Source organism: Arctopsyche grandis, chromosome 13 (assembly GCF_051622035.1).
Source record: "Arctopsyche grandis isolate Sample6627 chromosome 13, ASM5162203v2, whole genome shotgun sequence".
In the NCBI taxonomy this organism is placed as follows: domain Eukaryota; kingdom Metazoa; phylum Arthropoda; class Insecta; order Trichoptera; family Hydropsychidae; genus Arctopsyche; species Arctopsyche grandis.
This window is the reverse complement of record NC_135367.1, coordinates 17,257,658-17,283,059: the sequence shown is the minus strand read 5'-3', so window position 1 is coordinate 17,283,059 and position 25,402 is coordinate 17,257,658. Positions and strand designations below refer to the sequence as shown.

At 33.1% G+C, this 25,402-nt stretch overlaps 1 protein-coding gene across 1 annotated transcript in view; it reads right to left on the bottom strand.

Annotated features, from left to right (window-relative positions):
• The window catches only part of cv-c (RhoGTPase activating protein), a 297,593-nt gene that overhangs the window by 220,583 nt on the left and 51,608 nt on the right, over positions 1 to 25,402 (bottom strand). The window contains exon 4 of the mRNA XM_077445087.1: positions 24,078 to 24,114. The gene's annotated coding sequence lies outside the window, so the exon portion shown is untranslated. The remainder of the gene's footprint in view (positions 1 to 24,077; positions 24,115 to 25,402) is intronic.

The window sequence follows — 25,402 nt, the reverse complement described above, 5'->3', positions numbered from 1 at the left end:
TTCGGAAGCGATACGGTATAACAACACGTTCACGCCCAATTCAATCAAATAACGATTGAACGAACCGGACCAACGGCCAAAATCAATGAAGCTGTTAATTTGCCGAAATGAAATACTGGTTTTACGTCTTCAATAATGAATATATAAAGTCGTCGACGAACGAAAGTGATAACGTAATCAGTATGAACATAGGAATATAGGGACGTATCTTAATATAGGGACTTAACATAGGAATATAGGGAAATCGTTATAGACGTCACAGATTAGTTTTATAAATCAAAAATTCAAATATGAAATACATAATTATATTTGAATCGTGCTACAATATATGAGCCGTTATATTTGAATGTGGCGGAAGTCCAATTTTCAGTTCCAAAAAACTATTTCTGATTGACTTAATTCACAAATTGTTATCACTTATTTTAATTCGATATGTCCAGAATCTTGGAAAAGCCCAATAAACTTATTTCAGGCCACCAGTATTTTTAAATATTGTTGAACGCAAAACATCATATTTAATATTTTGCGAGATATTTCTCGAAGTGAAGAAAAGTGGACTCATGCCACTTTCAATTATAACGGCTAACATATGAATGAATATTTCTTACTGCAGTACCCTTGTATGTATATAAAGTTATAATTGAAAAGGAAACTTTCAAGAGATTTTACATGTATGGAAATCACGACTCTGACATTGATGTGTATAAATAAAATTATTAAATATATATTTCTATAAACGATAGCACAGATATATCGGTTATGAAACGCTTAAATCGAAAATGTATATAAATAGCTGTGTATTCCTTAGAATTTTTCAATTATTTCATTAGTTTCTAACAATACAAATATGACTGATAATGAGTTAATAATAGTTGAGACTTAAAAATATCAAACCAGCAGATCATTAAGGCCTTCTTATTATCACATAAAAACCTACATATACGTAATTATATTTGAAAGTCGCTGAAGTCCAATTTTCAATTCCAAAAACAATATTTCTGTCCGACTTAGTTCACAAATTGTTATCACTTATTTTAATTCGATATGTCCAGAGTCTCGGCAAAGCAGAATAAACGTATTATAGGCCACCAGTATTTTTAAACATTGTTAAACGCCAAACATATATGTAATATTTAATATTTTGCGAGATATTTCCCGAAATGATGAAAAGTGGACTTTGCCACTTTTAAATATAACGTACATTTTCACCAAATATCATGTACATTTTCACCAAAAAAAACATAGATAAAGTAAAAATTAACGAAGGAATGATCATAAGTGAAAGTGTTTTATAAATTTATCAATTTCAACCAATCCTACATGTATTCGCTATACAATAAACTGAAGAACGCTTAATTTTAGCAATTCACATAAACACCACGACCACAATTCACTCAGCAAGCATCACTTTCTTCTCCGACACTAAAAGCGGTTTATAGTGTCGAATCGGGAAGTGCTTAAACACTCATTAAATAGATAATGTGGGTCGAGAAATGGCACAAGGATGGAAAAAGCACTCGGTTCAATACGCTATAGCCGCGCTTGTTTATGAATCATCAAGTGCATATTAAATTCATACGCATTCGTACCAAGTACGTACTTGCAAAGTCATTTTGGAAAGTTGGCGAAACGCTCTATGACATGTATATCGATGTACTTTATTCAATTCTAATGGTGCACACGATTGGCGAGAACGATACAGACAGTTTTAGAACCAGTTTCCTATCATAACACACTATCTACATATAATTTTTTTGCCATTACTACTCTTAGGACTCCTTGGGGCTCGCGATTTTGTGTATCGAAAATCAGCGTCGATTCATCTGATCAGCAACGATAAATACGGCAAAATTATATATGGCTCTGAAATCCAATAAACCTTAAAATGTCTTCGAAGAAATTAATAAATGCTAATTTGCTAAGCACTATCATAGCCCCAAATAATTTTGGAACGCTGGACGCTCGGCATAACGATGGTAGATAGAAAACAGAATACGTGAGTGAAAAGTTCGACAAGAGTTATAGTAGAGTGAATAGATTTAAATTGCATTGGGCGAGTCATTTAGCTAGAATAATGGACGAAAAGTGGATGAATGAAGTGCTAAAATGGTACCCGAGAGAATGTAAACGGGTGAACGGAAGGCAACAAGGAAGATGGGTGGGCAAAATTAGAAAAATGTGTGGGGTGAGATGAATGAGAGTTGCCCAAAACAGAAACGAATGAAAGCGTACTAGAAAGTACATCAAACAGTGGATGGTGAACCGCTGTAAATGATGATGATGATGATGATGATTATAGACCAGTTGTAAAACAAGTGGTTAACTGTGACTATGAAAAAGCTCAGACTCTACTTGAATTTCGACACATGTAAATTTGTAGGTATCAAGATAGATTACTTCACAACTAAGACTATACATACATATTATGAATTATTAAATTTTGAGTGAGAACACATTTTAAATGTGTATTAATCCTGAAAAGCATAAAATCGAATTCACTATTAACAATAAATAAAAGCAAAAAAATGAGTAATATTTCTTACTCAATATATCAGTCTGCAGAGGGTTGTGTCTTTATAAAAAAACAATCATCTAAAAATAAAACTTCATCATAGCAAGATTGAAAATTTAATAGTCTCATTTGAATGCACACAAATGCACGACGATAACAACAATAGGACAGGATGTCGTGTCGATTAGCATTCACAGCATGAAATCCCATTAATTCTATGTATTATATTTAAAATACGAACGACGCAGATTTAGAAGCTCGTGGCCGCTTCGTTAGCGATATCTGACTGCGAAATCTGTCCGAGCAAAAAATCGAGAACGTACTAAAAAGGGGTTCGACGAAAAAAAAATGTAAATAGATTGACAATCGCTGATAAGGAAGCGGGTCGCTAATACGCTTACACGGTGCGGGAATGTGCGATGATTATCAAAGTGTGACAAATTAAGACAAATCTATCATATTAAACGAGACAATACTGCGATAATTATTAATTCTATTCAGGAGCGAACGAGTCGCAATTAGGATTAAAATCGCTCCAATAGAATGTAAGATTTCAACGGTTACGTATTATAAATTGAATATATTTCAATAGGGAAATTAAAAGCTTCGTGAGGAAATATCGACGCGTGTTTGGAATTATGTATGTAGACAAAGCTCATTCATTTATGTAGATTATATGGCATTTTAATAAATTATAAATCATAATGGTACAATGTAAAATCTCGGCAAGTTGAAATCCTGACCCGAATTAATCAGACATTATCCTAACAAACCACATTCCTTAAACTGAGAAAGTGTTTGGACTTAAAACGGTACTGGAAAATTAATTCAAGAAAATGTGTGGAACAATAAATGAAGGCTGCACAATATAACACACGATTAGTTTTCGTACATTTTACATAACGTAAGTATTATTATTACATATATTCAAATAGATAAACAATAAGAGATCGATCATCATAGCTGAGAATCATGATATTTACATACATATATAAAGCTAAGCAAATAGATAAAATCTGAAAGAACTTCTAACATATAATACATATACAAGAGACATAAAAGATGAACTATGGAGCATGAGTGGATGATAAGAGTTGGAGGGGACTTTATCTTCAACTAAAAACAGACGAGTTCCCATACAAAGACTTTGAGAATTTGGTTTAGGTATCTGTGTTTTGGCTGTCAGAACTGTGACCCGTCTACGTTTCATCTCAACTCCAAGTGCCGGGCGTCGCCTGGATTCTTGCCAATCTTCTAATCATTTCATCGAAATCGAAAAGCATGCGTACTTGCATACGAGATGCATCTTACATACACTGGCCGGTGCCTCCAAAGACTCACGCATCGAAGTGTTATAAATAGAAATGCATTTTGCTGACGTGTCATAGTCTGAGAATGAACTTCTTCATAAGGGTATCCACCATATGCTTTCAGAATGGCAACATAGCGTATTGAAACACTCCTTCAGAAACCAAATCAAACACAAGCTTATTTCAAATCTAAACGACACGATTAACAAACATCATCCGACAGCCTTAAGTAGTCATTGTGCTACAAACGACGAAAAAAAAAACAAATCAACGACAAAAAAATCTAAGCCACTAGTAAAAGTAAAACTCATCCAATTAGATCAATACTAGTGCTAGAAAAAAAATTGATATGACTGACAGCTAATTGTGTCGGATGCTAAGCTGATCATCGGCTCGTGTCCACTGGCTTTTTTTGCACGATGACTATTTCGCTTAACACGTACCCACTAATTGGTCAGTAATTGCACACCTACGTTCGTCAACTACCATAATTGATCCAATTCTGCGAAAGTTTTGACCTTCGCGAAGAATATTCGTGTTTTGAACAATTCCGAATATCATTACCGAGACAATATCCTACGTCTATCGGGTGTTTGATCTTTGATCTCTAGTATGTATTATAGGTAGTTGCATCATTCGAGTGTGTTTCACACATGTGATCCCTGCTTCGTGGCATGTCATTGTTTCCCGTTTGAATTGTGCAATGGTAGAAGATGTTCGTGTCTTGTCCCCCGTATGTAAAACGTTTCTTTGAAAAACATTACATTATGCAACACGAAATGTATGCCCGTTAAAAAATTAAAAATGAGACAAGCCTTATCCGAAGAAAATTATACTGAACGAACTAAATAAACAAGGTTTCAATAGTGCAAAATAAATACATAAATTGATTCAAAACAAGTAGCATTGTAAATGTATTCAATATGATTACATAAAGAACATTAAAATATATCCGATTTAGCTGTATATTATATCTTACGCAAGATTTCTATACAGACTAAAGTTAACACGGACACGGTTTTTCAAACTAGTATTCATATTAGAGGAAGGTGTTTACGATTTTAGACAAGATATGCCTTTATCTTACATTAACGTGCAAGCTTTTAAAGTTTGCTGAACACTATCTACGTACCACCAGAATACAATCTAATCCTGTTTTATAATAGAGTAAAGATTTCCACTCGTCTTTCGCAAGTAAGCTCATCTTGCATTACCTCAGGAAAATCAGCCTTTCCTTACGAATTTTCACTAAGTGACGCTCTCAAGTCTTTTAAATCAACTTAAACCGACATATCACTTTTTATTCAGCCCTGCGCGTCAGCAGCTCGATTAATTCTATTTATTCATACTATATAGCACCGCTCGTTTTCATCACGTTCATACTTGTTTTGGACGAGTGTACAGCAAAATCGGCTTACATATATTATACATTACAAAGCTTAACTATACGGCACAATATTGCTTACATCTTATCGTCGAGTCAACATACACAGTCATAATATGAAGTTTCCGAAAATATTAATAGTAGTACGGGTGCACTCACCACTACGACGTCACATCATGCGTGAATATGTCCATGAAGAAAACCGGTTCTGCTTGATACGTTTCAGTGACATGTACTGCTGTATAGTATGAATATATCGTGTTAGTTGCTGCTGTTTCGCATACATCACATGCTTTACGGAACATATAAATTTGTCCATATAGAATGTACTAAAGAATATTTTTACAAGGTATTACTTCGCCAATCGGTCAGGCAATATTTCTTACATTCTACCGATCGCTTTAAAACTTTGCCATTTTGCAAGGTTTGGCCCCGATAGAGTTTTCATATATCTCCGCTTACTTGATAGTGAAATATAATCGCAATAAACAAGTATAAAAATATCGAGACGGTGACAGCTCTCGGGTGATTGGCCATGCATGTTTGACTTTCCGTTACCTACTCGTTTTGTCAGATTTTAATTGTTTAAACGCCTATAACTTTATCTTTTTCACACTATACCTTATAAAATTTGCATTATAGGCTCTCAATATCTCTTAATATATTTTTATTTCACTAATAGGTTATTCGTAATGCTGTTAACGGTCTGTGCTGTACTAGTATACATACATGAGCCTTAATAAGTTTTAAAATAAAAATTTAAACCATATAATGCAATTTGAACCAACCGCGAGTGAGGACAGACTAACATCCAAAAATGAAAAATAGTTGACAGGTTTAAAAATAAGATCTCACACCGCGATTGGTGAACTCTCTACTGTAGTACGACCGTGGTGATTTATACGAATTTCTAAAAACATACCGAACCACTAACCCCAACTTAAAACACATGTAAGTTGCGTGTAAAAGTCAGACGCCTCACAAATGCTTCCTCATAAGTCTCACTGCGATATTAATCGCGTGGAGAGATGATCCAGTAAAATATCGCAAACTGAGAAACCTCAGGCGAACTCGTGGGTAGCTAAGTATCTGCTCATCTACTTTACGAGGCTATTAGTGTAATTTTGTAGTATGGTAAGAGATAGTGCAAAAGTAACCGACGCGACGCATCGTAACTTATATATGCACAAGTACTACTACCGCAAAGCAAACGGCCGTAATTTCCAGAACACAAAAGCGAAATATGACATTAAAAGCAACATTAAGGACGAGACACGTTTGTTTGGTAAGTAACTCGCAGACTATTAACTAGTAGATTGAATCGGCCTAAGAAGATAAGGCATAACATACTTGACGATCGTGTCCAGTTGGAATTGAACTTCAAAAATACTTTCGTTAGCATTTCCAAGACTATATATATATAGAAAATAACGGTTTTTACTTTACCAATATGACTCACAGGGAACATCCCGGATTCCCGACGACCCAGTCCGCCCCCGGCAGCTACATAATATGATCAGATAAGTGGGTTTGTTGTGACGTTATTAATCGCATCTGAGCAGTGAGACATTACTCAAAACGATTTTGTCCAGTGGCGTCTCTCGTCTTATGTATGTACCTTTCAGACAGTTACGACCGTCGAGATGTTATTAATTCGATTCATATACATATTATACTTTTATATTTCGTGCGTGAAGTTATTCATAGGACCGGTCGACAACGAACGGACGTTACCCAATCTCAAAAACAGCATCCCGCTGATTTTTATAGGGCAACACGCATTCAATTTAAAAGAAATCGCCAACAACACATTGTATACAAAAATTCGTATAAAATATCTACTTCATTATGTTAGCCTGCCAAACAAAATTCTACATAGCTTTTTTTCGTATATGAACACTATGTATATAATTACAATATAGAATACGGATTTAAAACAGGCGTTGAAGGGTTAAGGGTTATCGGCTATCCACTCAACATTGAGGATGCTATAAATCTGTCTTCGGAAATCGCTAGACTGATTTAGCATCGGAAACTGATTAATTTTACGATCGCGTGCTTTATTCAAATGTTTGCGGATTCGATTGGAATGGAATATGAATCTTGAAACGAAATTATTTAATCATATGCATATTATGTAATACTACAACTATGAGAACTTATTGAATTAAATCTATGTATTTTGAGAAAAAATTAACAAACGTTTTGGCGATAAATCATATATAAGAAATTAAATTTTACAACAAATTGTACACGAGTAGTTTTATTTACAACAAATTCTCAGCAAAACTATGAATGTCATCATAAAATATATGTACATAAGTATGTACATTCAATGAATATTCTATATAATTTATGAATAACCTACATACATAATTTATAGTTAAACGGATTTAATGTGAAAATGTTAATGTGTGCATTGTAAGGCTTTTATACATTTCACTTCGCTAATATTTCAGTCGAAATTCCTACATTCTTCCGATCGGTTTGAAACTTTGTCGTCCAAGGATGAGATATAAAAGCAACCCAAGGCTTTAAGTAATATATTTAATTACATTAATTTAAGCCGGGATCATAACTTTGATTGAATTTGATCTTACCAAATTATAATTTTTATATTTATATTTTATATTTTGGTACATTTTTTTAATTTTATTTTATATATATTTTTGCATCTTATTACACTTATTACATTAGTTTTTATATTTTATATACAAAACTAATAAAAGCCTTGTTTTTAAAAAACTTTTTGTGAAGATTGGAAACTGACACGAAACATTCCATAAGTAGTATCAATAGAAAGAGAGCAGCAATAAAACTCCCGAGCATTAAAAAGTTCGTACATACATATGTACATATGTATATATGTATACATATGTGCAATGTGAATTTTACTTTAATGTTGTACAATGTAAATTTAAATTTTACGCCAGCAGGATGCAAGGGGACTAGATGATGTCATACCTATGTACATAGTACCTTTGTATCCTGCTCGAGCACACGTAAGTATGACTGTGCGACAAAGACAGAGAGATTTCCACGGCACATCACTGATTTTTAGATATATATATTTTTTTTTAATATCAATTTTTTTAATAAATTAAGATGTACAAAGTACACAAACAAATCTACCAAATATAAAGTTCTATACATATGTATATCATAATATTTCCCAAGTTGTAGGAACAGAATTTTTTTTTTCTAATTTCATGTTGATTACGCACCGGTACTGATAAAATAAAAGCTGCATATATTGTAAATAAAATTGATTGTATGATACAGTCAGAGCAATGCAAAAAATGAACACAAAGACTATCAGTTTTTTTTTAATTAATTTTCTATTAAAAATAAAAAAAAAACATTCACAAATCATCCGTCAAAACTAACGGAAGATCGGCCATATTTCCTTTCTATTATAATAATAATAACAACACTTCGACACGGACAACACTCACGAATTCGTAACAGCATAGTGCCAACGGCAACGCATCAAATCGAACAACGAACCTTCATAATAAATTCACATGCAACAAACGGAACGACGCCATTCCTCAAAACGTAAATAGCCAACGATTCAATTTAATTTATTTCGTACAGTAAATAAAAAGATATAGGCCTGTTTTGCATACATTACGGGGGAGGCGAGAGAGCATGCCAAGCCGATGCGAATGCAACCTATAAGAGAGTGCAACGACGCTTACAAACTATGGAATATGCTAATTCGCGTGACGGCTTTACTATTTCACGCAAATCGGTGGGTGGAGATATGCGGTGGGACGATGGTGGAAAATCTGAAGGAGGAGAGAAGTCGGGGGGGGGGGGATGGGAGGAGAATGGGCTGAAAAGCTTCTCAACCGCATATAACAAATCATAACAACACAATGCGAGACGTATTGTCGCGATCGGATCGTTTAGGCCACTTTGTATGCGGCACGCGACAAGGTGTTGTCGTAAAGCCAGTTTCTATTCACCAGTATCTATGACAGGAGTTTGCAACTAATGGTACTTGGATCGCTTAGCAATATTTCAAAGAAACCGGTAGAAGCTGGATTAAAACTTTTCTTTAAATATTTTACGAATTCTACTCTCATAAAAAAAGTTCGTCTTTCTATTTACATATTTATATACGTTTAAGAAGTCTTTGTATCTGCTTAGTGAATATCCACCACCTAAGCACTTTCGAGTTTTACCTACGCACTTTTAAACGTTAGCTGATTTTGTTGTATTAGGAAATTTAATGATGTGTCTACGAGTTATTAAATTCCTCACTTGTGAGTTGTGAAATGCCAATCCAACTATAATAGCGTAATATTACAATAAAAAACTACAGTTAAAAGATAAACATTTCAGAAAGTGATACCAAATAATTTTCTATTTGATAGGATTAACGGCGTTCGAATTATCTCAATGATACACACACACACACATATTTTTTAAAAACCATAAAAACATTATCAGTGACCGAGTTCAAATCAGTAAAAATCTAAAAGTTGAATTATTACATGATCTTCATCTATTGCTACTGGTTACCTGACAACTCGTTCACAGATTTTCCGTAAACCGAGGATGCGCTCCAGGCATTACGTATACGGCCATCTCTTTCTCACCCCGTCTGTTCACCAAGATCTCGTTTACTATGCCATTACGTATGCAGCCATCTCTTTCACAGACCGTCTGTTATCGGTGAACAGACGGTCTGTGAAAGAGATGGCTGCATAAGTAATGGCAGAGTAAACGAGATCATGGTGAACAGACGGGGTGAAAAAGAGATGGCCGTATACGTAATGCCTGGAGCGCATCCTCGGTTTACGGAAAATCTGCGAACGAGTTGTCGTGTCACCATTGCTACTACGTACAATGATAAAGCGAAAATTATTCGATAAAAAATTAATGTGTGACGAAACTAGTTAATGAACATCATTCATGCCAAAGAAGTGACAGATTTATGAGATTTATTTTTATTTGATAATAAAATGTGCACTCAAAATTTTTGAGTGAAAGACGAATAATATAGGAAAAAGTTTCATGTTAAAGTTGAAAATCTTTACTATGATGCTATTACGGGTTTTACCCCTGAGTAACACATATGGTATTAAACTTGTAAATATTTAAATTTATAGATTATGAATTTGAAATCATATTCAAATAGTGACAATAATAGGTAAGATGGTTTTGCCAATTTGATGAGGAACCGTTTCAGATAAATTGGAATATTCTTATAGGAAACGATCGTCTTGGAGTCACAAGTATCTAAGTTTGACCAGCAGCACTGCAGAAATACTTCGAATAAATTCGCTTTAATCGAGATCAACCCAGAGCTTTAACTCGGCAACCTCTCGGTGGTTGGCGTTAGCCCAACCACCGAGCTATAATGCTGGCAGTGTAACACTGTGGTACTAAACAATACAAATATCCATTTAACATAGTACGGAATACTAAATGTATCTGTCTTTGGAAGTCGTATGTAAGTTTCAATTTAATTAAAATAAAATTCGAGAAGGAAATGACAAAAATTGACACCTTTAAGTTGAAGTTTTTTTATACAAATTTAAACGGTTAAGATCCTCTGATCTATGGTTATGTATGTATGGTGGCACGACATATTCAATGATAATGCCGGTAGCTGAACAAGTCCGTTCGTCAAAAGGTGTTGAGTTCAATTCCAGCTAGAAATCGATTGTACATATAATATGTACAATGACAAACCGCGTACTTTCTTTCGATAATGAAACATTCAAAATTTAATACGTAAACGTTAAGAATACGAGTACATATTCACGCATTCTACTTTCACCCACTCTATAGATAAATATGTGCATACATTTTAATACATAGATATGTATGTATATAGGAGTGCCAATATTTCAATATATTGTATGCAGGAAAATAGCACGATGACTTTAACGTCTACTCGTAATTTTAAATCAATGTCAAAACCATGAAAAACAAACTTTCTATCATTTCACGTCGAGTTGTCTTGTTTATCATAAAATTCTTTCAGATTTACGATGTATCGTAAATGTTTTCAGATGAACTTGTTAAAACTATCGATATGTAGGTCACTTTACAGACAATTAATGTAGTCTTTTCCTGAGGAACAATATAATAATACAATAATTTTATTTATTTACTTTTTGACTTCAATCTTTAGTATGGTAGTATAATAAAATGTTTATTATACTACAAGGAAACAGATAGTAATTTACATATTTAGAAATTCAAATAAATTAGACGGATTTAATGATACCAAATTCAATCAGTAGAACAAAAACTAACACTGAAAAACAAGAAATTGTATTAATCATGATTATTACTCGTGTAGATGATATCATATTTGGAGGACTATGTACGTATGTATGTAAGTACTAATTTATAATAAATAAAAGTAAATAATAAAGTAATGTACTAAGGTTTCTGCTCGGATGGACCTTGGGCAGAAATTCCCGGGAATTAACGGAATTCTCGATTCCTGGGAAAAATATTTCGTTCAAAACGATCTTTAAATTTGATAGTAAAGGCGAATGTACATATGTATATCCTACGATGAAACTAAATACATATGAAGCGAGTGTACCCTTCTTGTATTGACGAATCCTCGATGGAAGAAACTATTTTAGATTCTGATGAAGATGAGACAATTGTGGCTTTGACGATGAATGAAAAATTAAATAAAGAGTTATCAAATATAAAACTACAAACGTTAATAAAAATAGCCTCGACATTAAAAAAGTAATGAAAATATAGGAATGTAGGAATAGCTTAGAAGAAAAAACGAATAATTTAAAAAAATATATATTTTCGTCTTTTTTTAACCAAAACTGAAAGAACTATTCCCATTTATGAAATATTTTTGACAAATATATAAATAGACTTTCGGATTCTCATTTAAATATTTTAGTATACTTAAGAAGCTATTTAAAATAAATTTACTTTTATAATAACATAATTTTTTTTTTAAATAAATATTTTTTTGATATATTTTTCCGGGATTTAAGGGAATCCCAGGAATGATCCCGACCTCCATATCATATCCTGAGAGTTGAAAAAGTCCGGAAAATCAGAAACCCTAGTATGTACTTTATATGTATGTATGTATATGTATATGTAGGTATACAAACATATGGATGTATATCGCAATTCCCATAATAATATAACAAAATTAGCAGAAAAATATTTGATTTACATTATAACAAGAAAGAATGAAACACGACATTCGTCCAAAAAATGTAAAAGAGAATTGTATAAAGATTAACAAATTAACATAAAACTTTTTTTTAAAGGAACAGGTAAGTCTGTTGTCTTGTATTAAGAATGAATTTAAATTAGGTATTACAAAAATAATATACAAAAAAAGTTAAATATCCAAACGCTAAGAAAAGATTCCCAGAACGAGAATTGACGAACCCAAAAACAAAGAAGAGCCCAAAGACATTAATGGCAGAACGAAGGATTAAAAACCTTCAAACAAGATCGTCCAAACGAAACAAACAAATAAAAAGACAAAATGAAAAGCCGTGGATGAAGATATGAAGGAGTGTCCCGCATCAGACTGCAGACACATGTTCACGTCAAAACGGACCGCGACCCGAACAGCTGACACCGCGAATGACACAAAGCAAAAAAGTCACAAAATTTAACGCAAATCATCACCGTCCAAACTTGGTATTGCCAATTAACACCTGTGACAGGTCGGAATCTGCCGACTAGATCAACAATAATAATAGTAGACCAATTTCGCTCGGCTTATCAGATGACACGCTTTCGGCGAGCTGCTGACCCGATCAGATCCCACTTCGATTGCGTCAATCACAACACCTAAATAAGTTAGCACCTCTACAAGTACTATTTAAATATAATGGTAGATCTGCAGAATTTAAGCTACATTTTTTTATTTATACAGATACGACTTCACTCTCGCAGGAACGATTTTACAATGCGTTGTTACTATTATGTAAGTTATGGACTGCTATAGTCTTGCAACCACATACAAGTCGTGTAAATTATAAATTTGCATACGAGAGTATGTGTCTGCAGCATTTTACGAGATTGCTTGCATTTTACAGTGTGAAGCACGACGTGTTCCCATAGAAACATCTGGTGTACAGCTGATCTGCTGCACAAAAAACAGATCAAAATCAACAAAGGACTCATCATCGTGAGACGAACTCGGAGAAAACTCGCTCAAAACACTTGCACATACATATATATGTATGTACATATATATGAGCGCGTATTAAAAATAGATATGTAGATATGGAGCAAAACAAACTGTGAACACTCGTATATGTATGTACATATGTAGATATAAATAAGGAGAGTGTAAGATCAATGACCCAACAGTTAAGCCAAAGTATCTATAAATTGTCGTTTATATGTACATATAATATGTATGTAGGTTTGCATGATTTATATACATAGGTATAAACGGTCGACTTATGTACATACATACATAGTACGGTCATATGTTTTTAAATGTACCTACAATGTATGTACATATGTTAATTTCTTAGAATCAGAATGGAAAATTATTTTAGTGCTTAATCTTTGGAACATTGAAAATGATAGGAATAAAGTAATATTTGTCACATAAAAGCAGGGCTGTGGAGTTGGATCAAAATGTATCGGCCTCGACTCTGACTTTATTATATGATTCGAATACGACTCCAACTTGAACTCCAACTTGAACGATTTTAATAAGATCTACATTTCATGCCAACTCATCATTAACAAAAATCATTGAAAATTGACATTTAGCACAATTTATTGAATTATTAGTAATGAAATAGGTATAAATAAAAAGTAAGTACATTAATAGTGTGTGTGTATGAATTTCATACACAAATAAATCAATTCGAAAAATTATACTAAAAAAATAATGAGGAAATAATTCAGTTTTGGCCACAAAACATCAAAATACCTGCAATTCAACGATTTTATTTATAATGTAATTTAAAATCATTATTTTTATAAATAAATTATAAAATTTAAATTTATTAGTGTATTTATTTCAGTAAAATTGGAGACTATATGACACATACCGTAATACTATTAATTAAAGAAAATAATAATGAAAGGAGTCAGAGTCGGTTTATTTTTACGACTCAAACTCCACGACTTCGACCCGACTCTACAGCCTTGTATAGAAGTTTACCATCAATCATCCGTAATTTTATCTCATGCCTAACAAATTTTAAATATATATACATATTTGTCCAAATTTATTAACAATTCAATATTCTTACTACTGAAATATATGTAATTAAAAGAGGGTGTAATATCGCTTTTTATTAATGCACTAGCTGAACCCGGCATGCGTTGCAATGCCACAATAACGCATGCAATTCCGGTTCCCGTTCCCATTGCTTTCCCGTTCTCGTCCCCGTTCCCATTTGTCGGAAAAATGGAGTGAAATTATTCAATTGTTTGTTTATTTTACGACTAACAACGCAGGTCGCGACGCGAAAACATTTGAAATTATTGCGTTGAAATGCCACTCATTCCCGTTTTTCCCGTTCCCATTCCCTTCCCGTTTCAAGTGATGGTTGGAGTTCAACGCCATGGAGTAACGTCTCTTCAACGCCGTGTCGTCATAAACCAAACTGTTAACGCGGTTGCCAACAAACATATTTCCTTAACTACACAATGGCGCTTCATACTTTCGCATCGGTAAAATCGTATTTACGAATATTATTATTAAGAGGTATTTTCTCGTTTTTTTTTTCACAGTAATCTTTCCGGACATGCATACAACAAATCCTAAAAGTTCCATCGTAATCGATTAAGCGGTTTAGGAGCCTATACGAGACAGACAGACAAAACAGACATTCAATTTTATATATATGTATATATGTAGTATGTATATAGTAACAATATATGAAGTTTTTTTTCATTGCAACCCTGTACATACATATATGAATAATGAAAAAGGTTGACTTTAAGCATGCAAAAATTACCAAAGCAAATCTTCTGCGATACATCCGATATGCAAATGCGAACAAATTTCGCTAATGCATCGAGCTCGTTCAGTTTATTTGTATTTCGACCGTTGAAAAGTTGAATAAAATTTTATATACGTACGAAAAGTGCACGAATGCACTCTTTCGAGATAAGAAATCAAATCGAGATGCGAGGATGCACATACATAAATACATACATACATACGTACATATGCAAATAAACACTGCTCCGAACTGCATCTACGAGATGAATTTGGCCTACAGCTGCTGCAATTTAATTCAATAACTATGTTCCTAGGCAAGGTACACAGAGGCGATATAAAAACGAGAGTGGTCACTTTACTATGCCCCTTCAGCGGCTTCGTCTGAATTAAGATAAGTGAAGTTAATGGCGGTTCACTGCTCGTTTTGCATAAATTATGCACTACGCTTAGATTCTATGCTCGCTCGAGGGCTCTGTGGATCAAAGTGGCTCTTCTTGTACATCTCGGACACACACAATCAACACCTTCGCTCCGGTCTGTAGGCAATTTGCCATGGAATATGATGGCCATCGACACGAAGGTGTCGTCCACTGATCCAAATGACCCGATCGAAACCCTTTGAAAATGAGCATAAAGTTAATAAGAAGTAGGTTTACCATACTATTCAACTCTAAAACTGGGAAACATCAAATGTGGCTATTTTACCCATTGCTATTTTATTTGACCGCCCATTGCTATTTTAATCTTTTCATTCTCTCCACTATATCCATTACCATTTTCATACTTCTCACCCATGTATTCCGCTTTCTGTTTTTCCTCGTGATGCTAAGCATACAGCGTTCCATACTACTTCGAGTGCATTGGACTTTCAGTAGCATCTTGGAGTTCAATATCCAAGTTTCAAATCCATACGTTATCACTGGCAAAACACATTGATTGAAGATCTTTTTCTTCCGCCAAAGTGGCATTTTTGATTTAAAAACGGCGTTCATTCATCCAAATGCACTCCTACCTTCTTCTTCTTCTTGTTAATGCCTTGTCCGCATCCGGACGTTGGCGACCACCTCGTCGATTATTTGAAGATATCCGCATCGGTCTTCAGCGGCTCGGAACAGCTCTTTGGCGCTCATATCGGTCCACATGCGCATGTTTCGAAGCCAAGATAACTTTTTCCTGCCAATCCATTTTTTTCCTTGTATTTTCCCCATGGTTATCAAAAGGAGAAATTCGTATTTTGGACCCCGTATCATGTGTCCGAGGTACTCCATCTTTCTCCGCTTGATGACAGAAACAAGTACCCTGCCTCTCCCCATCATGCCGAGGACAGCTTCGTTTGATATCTTTTTAGTCCACGGAATCTTCAGCAAAAGCCTATAGACCCACATCTCAAAAGCTTCGATTCGGCTGAGCATCTTGGTTTTCAGAGTCCACGTCTCACATCCGTGTAGTAATACTGTCCAGACGTAGCTCTTCGCGAATCTCAACCGCGTATGAAGATTGAGATGCTTGTTTGTAAGCGCCGCCTTCATTTTTACAAATGCTGTTCTAGCCATCTCGATGCGGATTCTTAGATCTTCATCTGGGTCCATCTCTTCATTCAGCCAAGTACCCAGGTATTTGAATCTTTTATCCATCCTAAGAGATTTTGAAACTCCATCCTAAGAGATAGTATCTCAAATTCGATTTTTCTAAACTGAAAGCTGTGGATTTACATACATATAGTGGATAACTAAACAAACACTGAATAAATGTAGTAGTAGATTAATTATGCAAGTACATAAATGAATTCAAACTGCACTATTATACGAAATTGAAAAAACTGCTTTAATAGGGACGTCCCCGTCAAACGGGGCATATATGGTAAGCCTATCAATACGTAATGTGAAAAATAAGTACGACGAAAATGATGATGATGGTGATGAGGATCTCGCTCGCTCAGTGGGAGTTCGAGGGATTTTTAGGTTGAGGCCGCATTATCTTCAATCATGATCGTTCACTTGTGCTTTTTTGCATGGTTGAAGTGTGTCCGATTGGACTATTTCGATGTGTTTTTGGTGGTTTTTTGGGGGTCGAGATGACCGGCCGACCTCTCGTCCCGCGGTCGTGACGTTGGCGAATTCTCAATGTAGTATATAGAAGAGTGCACCGAACCATGCACAGGTATAAGAAGCCGCATATCCGATGTGCAAAATGGACAAAAACGAATGAAAAATATTCTCTACTGAACCTGATATTCGTTTGATACAACACGAACCCAATAATAACACATACAATGTACATACATACATACATAGTTCAAATACCATTCGATATTGCACTAATCCAATTTGAGGCCCGCCTCGTCAGAAAAGGGGAAAGTCAAAACGGCTCGGAGATCGTATCATACGCATACGAATATGCACGTAAACACCTCACCGAAATGCATCATTGATTCGAAGTACCCGCTCGATGTTTGTTTCTGTCCATCGTCAGATGCATACGAATGCGATGGCAAGTGAGAAAATATACATATAAAGTAATGGATTTGACCCACGTCGATCAAATTGAATTCAAATTTGACTCGTTCCCAAAACACTCACGCGCGTGATCAGACTCCCGCATCGGACCTGACTTCCTTTCGGTTAGTTAATCCCGAGATGGAAAGACCGGCTATCAAAAGTGAGCCAAGTCTAGCCCGATGCATTAAAAAATACTTGCTACAATATTTAGATAATTTGAGGATACTAAATTAACGCTGATCAGATATTGAAGAGCTAGAAGATCTTGATTGTATCTGTTAGAAGATCTTGATTGGAAGTGTTGGGATTAATGTTTAAGAATGATTTAAGAATGGGGATTAATGTTTTAAGATTTTTATTATTATTATTAAAATCCCGACTGTCAATATTATGAAAACCACCCAATTCCAATAATGAAAATTTCTTTATATTAAGTCGTTTAAAGTGCTTAAAGTGCCCCAAAAGCATAAAGTAAAGTCGTTAAAGTGCCCCAAAAGCATATTGCCCTAATCACCATCCGCTGTCCAGTGTGGATGGATTCAAAGATTATGGAATGGACAAAAAGTAGACAAAAGAAGTGCTGGAATTAATATAAAATTGTGAAAATAAGGCTGCGAGGGAGATGGGTGGATGAAATTACAAAAATGTGTGGTGTGAGATATGGATAAGAGTTACGCAACAGAGACCAATGGAAGCGTGTTGGAGAAGCATTCATCCAGCAGTGGATGATGAATGTCTGTAAATGATGATGATGATATATGTACTATGCTCAAAAAAGAGTCGAATGGAGGCGTATTAGAAAGAGTTTTATCTAACAGTGGATAGTGAATGACTGTAAATGATAATTATGATGATATTACAAATACATATGTACATGGAATTTTTTCTTAATAAGTCTCATAAAATAATAAATAAATTCTAATAAATACGTATGTAGAGCACTTTTCTAGACGAATTGATTTTGTATGAAATTTTTTCCAATGAAACATTTTTTTTTACACAGTACAAAAGCAAACACAAATATTTTATATTATATTAGCAAAGAATTATATGTATGTATATATGGTTTATTTGGTTGACTAATATTATCAGTATTGTACAAAAATTAATATATGTACATATACATTCATATAAGATGTTTATGCCATCTTGGATATATTAAAACCCGAATCAACAAACATTGTAAAGAATCTCATAAAGCATACAATACACAAACAACGTAAAATAAAAACACAACGTGAACTTTCTGATTGAACACGGAGCAATAAAAAGCAAACAAGCACAACATAGTAATAATATTAATTACGATTTTTTTTTCAAACCGATCCGAAGCGAGCGCAGTCGATAAATAACGGTTCACGTTACACTCGATTAATTGTAATTAATATTTTATTTACTAATTATACATGCCGTGCAAGCTAATTAATTAATTAATTAATTAGCGAGCAGGAGAGTGTGCGCTCGCCTTAATAATAATAATACACGCGAAGTGGGCGGCTTTCGTCGGACAAATTGATAACATTAAACTGCGGTCGATAAAGATGAACCGGATTTGGAAAAATCGCGTAAGATTATAATTATTTTTGCACGATAGCGTTCATAATCGCGTTAATTCCCAACCGGGCTAACGGAAAGCTAATAAAATCGGGGAATTAGTAATTGAAAACTCACTGCTAAGCGATTGAAAATATATTGCTATCGTTAAAACCTTTCACGATTGAATATATAGGATCTGTCGTCTTCTCTTTTCAGCAGATTGTGTGATTTATGAAAGCCATGAACCAAATTCTGATCAGTGTTCGTGATTCGATCTCAGATTCTAAAATTACATTATTATATGTGCGCAACGAAAGCTTTGCTAAACTGGGTTAAGGGTCTGAGGGATTGATTGATGTATCAATAATAATATTGGAAATGGAACGAATCAAAACAAAAGCTACAAGCTAAGCATATCGGTGATGAAATATTCATGGAAATTATGTAAATACGTATGTACTACATATATTATATTAAATCAATGACGTCACAATATGTTAATAATTTGACTACATTATTGTTTATAGATTTAAAAGTCGTTCTGATTTATTTTTTTAGAACTCTGATCGAACAATACCAATCGCTCATGCATATGTAGATTAACAATTACAAACTAGAAATATTATATAAAAATATAACGCAATATATATATATATATATATATATATATATATATATATATATATATATATATATATATATATATATATATGTAGAGCAAGTCGATATACATATATTTTATAAGCCAGCAACTGAGGAGTCGAGTCGCAATCGTTTCCTATTTAAGGCTATTTATGTATATGTATATAATTTCAAAGTTAAAATGGAATCTACCAAATTTCCCACCTACCCTAATTTATCACAATTATTTGAATTTAATTTAAAATTTATAATAATATTATAAATTTCCACTTAGTGAAAATATACAAAGTTGGCTAAAAGTATCGCCTTGGTAAAAATAAATTTCATAAAATAAAAATAAAACTGTATCTGTGATATATTAAAATATTATTATAAGTAAAGGTTATGCCAAACATTTCTGTTCCAGCGTGATTAATGATAACGATGACATTTAAGCGAAAAATACACATATATTAAACATAGAAATATGTACACATATGTATAATTTATTTATTTAACGTGTTTTGACCATTGTGGCATTACAGGGAGAACCTAATGCGCCACAATGGCCTACATAATAAAATAATAAAATAAAATAAGAGAGGGAGAAAACAAAAAATAAAATAAAATTAATATTATGTTTAGGGTACATATACAATATATGTAGTAGCTTACATACTTGGCTTGTCGTATAAAATAAACCAAAAAAAAAAAAATTCGGATGTGACCAACGCATTACTTTTTCTATGAATTTGAGGAATACAAGAAGTATAAAAAACAAAATATGATAATGAAACGTACCTACATATATGTGTACATACACGTTCACACATATCGGTCATGAGACCATTTTCGATACAAATTGAGCGCAAATGTAGGGAAACTTACACAAGACAAAAGTGCTACTTCCGATTGTCGGATTTTGTTAAAAAAAATTAATACTTAAAATCACTATATGCATACATACATATATTATACACATTAAATATCAAGAAAATTATTTAAAACGTCGAAATAAAATAATGAAATATTGTTTTAAAAAAAACTACTACTTCCGGTTTATGAATTCTAACCTAAACCTTAGCACAATTGCTATTGGCAAGGATGTGGTAAATGGGACAGATTTCATCATCTAACGATATAGTAACCAAAGACGTCCCACAAAAATATATTTTTCAATAGTGCCAGTATTTCATATTTGTCATTTTATAATTTTTTTTTAACGCACGGTTTCTATTAAAAAAATTAGTAATTTTGCGACAAAATTAAAAAAATTATATGTACGTATGTATGTATATAATATACATAATGGTCCATCAGTCATGCACTGGTTGATGAAAACCACAAGCGGATAAAATTATCGTGTCGCGGCATTCGTTTTTCTTTCATTTGTACAAAAGCGATTCAATATTGCGCTTCTTCAAAACAAGAACAACAATTTTCCAGTGAACGAATGACAAAAAATATAAAAAAAAATGCTATACTGTAACGGTTCGCCAATCTGAACAAAAATATTAAATTACATACAATCATATTGTGCAGCCAGTGAAAATTGATAAAACATTTTGAAATCTTTGGACTATGATATACAATATTAAATATGCACTTGAACTTTATTACTATAATAATACGATTTGATTCAGCTTTTTTCTACACCCGAGGCAAATCGATGACTCAAACAACCGAGAATATTAAGTTCGACCATTACTTTTCCACACACTATTGATAACCCAAAGGTTAACCCGTCAGTGTCTACTTGAGTTGTAAAATAAATATAAATAACAAAAGCAAATACTATGGATATTGAGTCACAACATATCGTACATCGAAACACCTTCCAAGTTTTGAATCACCAGGTTTGTTAGGAAGCGAGATAGTAAGCGTAAACAAGTAATATAAAGCAAACATATTTTTAAATGCTGATATGTATATGTACATATAGCAATGATAAGATATTTCATTCATGAAATTTCGAAATTAATATTTACACTATCCGTGCGTACTATCAGAGTAGCGCGCTGTCAAAGAAAATCCGAGTTAATTCATTGATCCTGTAACATACATATGTATGTACGTATCTTCAAACACACCACGCATCGGCAGTTCAATTCCAAGACTTCAAACACAAAAAAGTCGTTTAAAATCATCGGTAAAACCCGCATCGCATTCCGATGCATATTACCCGTTGATTTTCTGACTAAATTGTGCATGGAATAAATCAAAAGGCAGAGGCAAACCAGATGAATTTCCCGGAAAAATCGAAGTTCGTCATGATCTCAAGGTCACAATGAAAAGATACAGCATTCGTCGATCAATAATTATCGAGCATTGATTTTTTTTCATTCTCGTTGAATACCGATCAATAAAAAGGGTCATAAAACGCCAATGGATAATTGACGCTTCGAATGGCGTTTGCTCGATTTGAACCTTGCGTGCGTACTTATTGTAATTTTTATTTTTCATCGTTTGACGTCTCTATTTCGATTGGCAGGGATATTTAAAATATTTCACAGCATCTAGCTACGGTTTTCTTAAAGAATAAATAGAAATATATAGAAAATTTAATTAATATTTAAAAAAAAATCAGAATTGCTATTTAATTGATAGTCAATAGTACAATGATATAATGTACTTGAATAGTACTTGATAGTCAAAAATTTAATATGAAAAATGATAAACAACAACAGATTGATAAGAAATATCCTAAAAATGATGTAATTTGCAATCATAATTTTAACATTACAACACAAATCTTAAAAATGTAGATACCATGCGAAAGGTGTTGAATTTCCCAAAAATATTCATTAAAATTTTTTCGAAGTCACAAATCAAAAAACTATTTGAAATTGGATCAAACTACACACGTTCTACCATTAAAAATGACTAAAAATGACAGAATACGTGGTCAGTGTAAATAATAAAAGGTCGGTATTTATATTAAATGGTCAGTATTAATGTCAAATGGTAAGTTTTAGGTTGGAGAATGGCCAGTATTACTTTTTCGTAGGTATCAACACAAGGTTGATACAATCTTGATAGACAATTCCATCCAACAGGCATTGCAATTTTATTTTGCCGTATGTACGTGAATTTTTATTATTTTTATACTGTCTATTTGCTATTAACACTGATATTTAACAATATAATACTGACCATTTTGATAATAAAATACTGACTGAAAACTGATTTACATATATGTATACTTACCAAAATTGATTAAAAACTGGCCATTTAATTTGATGCCTTAAAAAATTACCAAATAAAATTTACAATTTGCCGAGACAATTTATTCGAACAACATACTATGTATATTATGATTTCGTTATATAATTAAAATTTCACATGAATTTTCCTCGTTCGTTATTTGATAAAACGACCACGAAACTTACATTGTATCTTAAACATTATTTTTGAAATATGTCATCGCGCGTTGACCGGTTTGACTTTGAATTTGACCAACTGTGACCGCAAACGGAGACTGAAAAGAAATCGATAATTAATTGCGCCACCGTACATAAAAGCGATTGCATCATCATAGAATTAAAAGATGCTCGTGAACGATTGACTATTATTGAGCCGTATATTTCAACATTGCATTGGAATAAAATGCATTCTTTGAACCGTCGAAAATAAACCACACACGCTTCACATCGAGGCCATGTATGTAGATACCACGTTTAAAATCAACAAATAATCCTTTCAATAAATATAGCGAAATCATTCAAAATGACATATGTATGTACATATATATGTACATAATTACACTGATGAAAAAATATATATATTACCGGATCGGATATTAATCGATCTCTACTAAGTTTAACCCACTGAATTCGATAATGACAAATATTTTCGATGTTTTTTTTTGCGTTTATGAAATATGAGCGTTTAAAAAATGCGCACTTTTAACGGATTTTTGGCTTTTACAGTCTTTAACTCAAAATGTAGCATTGCTGTGCCAAAAGTAAGTATTGAAATCAATAATCTTATGATTTTTCTATCGATTGTGGCTTATTGCTGCTTTACAATACTAAATTTAATTTTAATTATCTAGCCAATTTTAAAAGTCAAAAATATTTTTTTTACAAATTTACAATGAGTATGAAAAATTGAAACAAAAAATAATCACACTATGACTAATCGAAGTAAAATGTTGTAAAATTTTGTCAAGTCTCACACTATATACATATATGTAGATGTACATATGTATAAATGTATAATAAAATAAGAGATACGGAATATTCAAAATAATAATATTCATTATTCAAAAACTCACTAGTCAACACCTCGATGCTAGATCTCCATATTCATGCCTGAAACAAAAAAAAACAAAATTAATATTAATCGTTATTATTCATCGTTCATACATACGTAAGCGTGTGTTGAAATGATAACGTTTTAAGGCGTTACAATGGCTCTTTGTAACCTTATAAATCACCTGGGAAAATTAAGGAACCGCCTCTACAACGCGCACACGGGAAACTCACGACTTCCTGGAAGCCCACGACTTATTCAGATAGAAGAAGAAGAACTAAAAACTATGAATGCTATCGCGGCAACTCAATCGAGAGCCATTGATATAAACGACGCACGAAAGGGTTATCGAGATGGGGCGTGATGATAGCGAGGAGAGCGCGCAAGGTGTTGAGAACGTAATACGACGCTAACGTTCTTGCATCACATCCGTTTTTGACCACATTGATTATGCACTTTCACCGATATCCTGAAGCGATTATCAGTAATTAAAAACGCGGAGGAGAAAGGGTCAAGTCCATAAATTTAATTATTTTTAAATTAAAAGCGTCAGGTTTAAATTGGTTTTGGATGCACTCGCCGTCTTCTGATAGTTTTGGAGACGTACGATAACTATTTTCCGATCAGTTATAAAGAAGCTTATCGAGAGCTGCTCTAATTTAAGGACATGAGGTAATCAAATAGTGCATTTTTTTCAGATGTTTAATGACATTATAATGGATTGACGATTAAATGATATTATGTATGTAGTGTATCTAAATGATCCGGTTACACCTATTTCCGCTCATTTGGAGCATTTTTTTTGACAACATATGGCGAATTAGAAGCACCATTTGTAGCATTTATAAAGTCCGTGTGCTAAAATTTGACCTTAGAGTTTTTACAGAAAACAAATGTAAGGACATGTTCCTAATATTAGAGCACGACCTTACATTATTTATTTTTTATTAATATAATTTCGATTAAATTATTAAATAATCAAAATTTTAATAATATTAGATTCCATTTACAGGTTACTTAGTCACTACATTCATATCCTCTTCGCAAATATTCAAAACTTTATTTTAATTGTTATCTCTTGAATTAAACTTTACATTACGAAAAAAAATAAAATTATAATTTTGTCATGAAAAGAATGATTTTGTCATATGTATAATATTAATTATGAATAGAATCCGTATAAAGACCACTTATAATTTTTAATTCCTATACCGTTTGATAGAATTTTGAGTTTAAGTTAAATAAAAAGACAAGTTATACCTAAAATAAGACAAGATGAATTGTTAAAATATGTATAAGAATAACAAAGGTTTTTTCATTTGATCATTAAACAAACCTTTAGTTCTT